Raw genomic sequence first — 1490 nt, 5'->3', positions numbered from 1 at the left:
GGGGGATTGGAACTAGATGATCTTAAGGTGTTTTCCAACCCTAACCATTCTGTGATTCTATGAATGAGAACTGATTGTGATTAAAATATATCTTGCTGATTCCTAATAAGCACAAATACTTGCAACCAGTAGCAACAGCCTCTTCCCTTCCCATGTCTGGAATGAACTGAACTGATCTTTGGGAATGTAGTTCCTACTGAAGGATGCTATAAAGACAAATTCTGAAGCTTATGCTTCAGAACCCCCAGATTTAAGATTCTAAGTAATTTACATGCCAGATCACCAACAATTTAGTCAACATCTCTCCCAAGCAAATTACAATTTTTTTAGTAACTTAGTATAAACTTAGGCATTTTAGCACTCAAATTCAGTTTCATTAGTTAAAAAAAACCAAACATAAACAGACAAACAAACAAAAACAACCAGCCAAACAAAAAACAACCAAAGACACAAAAACACCCACCCAAAAAAAGTAAGAAATAAACATTTTGTCAGTAAAACCAACAACACTGAACATCATCTCCAATGAACAGAGTGCTCCTTTAAAAATGACCTTCCATTTGGAAGTAAAAGGCCTTAGGATTCTCCTTTTCCCTAAGAAAAGGGATTAAGAACTTGAAACGCACAATACAGGTCTTAAAGTAACCTTTATTCAACATTTTAAACGGAAGATCAATATTTCCTTAAAGGGATTAGGTCAGCTTGTTGCATGAAGATACTATAAATGAATACAATGTCACATAAGAAAAGACATATATACACTTTTTTTTTTTTTCCTATTTAAAGACTATGCATCTGCTTCCCTAAGCAGAAGACAACACTGCTTTTGTCCTAATGTGCTTAATACTTCCAAAACAACTGTATCTAAACTGATAAAAATTATTAGAAATAAAGGAAATTACAGCCACATTTTAAAGAGATACTATTCTATGATTCTATGATTATATCTCTTCCCTCTTCACTCACCCATGTCATTTATAATATATAATTGTTTTTTAATTTTCCCTTTGATTGAAGTGAACCTCTTTTGAAAATTAAGTATTTCCAAGGTCAATTACACCTGCAATTAGTCTTTATATCAGCTCATTTGCACATGGAACTGCATCTTAAAACAGTGACTGAACCTCTCTGTGAATTAGCATATTGGATTAGAGGGCATCCACATTTAAAAAGCAATTACACCATTGTTGGATGGACATTTTTTGTTTTATTCTCAAAGGAAAATTTAAAATACTGCATTATCATGACTGTGGCACAGAAGAACATTTGGGTTGAAGATCTGATACTTCTTTAGAAAATTAGATATACCAGAACAAGTCACAAAACTGAGTTCCCAGGCAGCAACATTTCTATCACAAGTATGCTTCAACAGGTCACACTGTGGAAACCAAGTCTGTGTTTTAACTCAATTTTAGGGCATAACTTACAAAGGACAAAGCACAAGACAACGGTTCACAGGATCTCAGCCCCATATACATATATAAAAATAA

This window comes from Nestor notabilis, unplaced genomic scaffold (assembly GCF_000696875.1).
Source record: "Nestor notabilis isolate BGI_N333 unplaced genomic scaffold, ASM69687v1 scaffold3608, whole genome shotgun sequence".
Classification (NCBI taxonomy): Eukaryota; Metazoa; Chordata; class Aves; order Psittaciformes; family Psittacidae; genus Nestor; species Nestor notabilis.
This window is presented reverse-complemented; position numbering follows the sequence as displayed.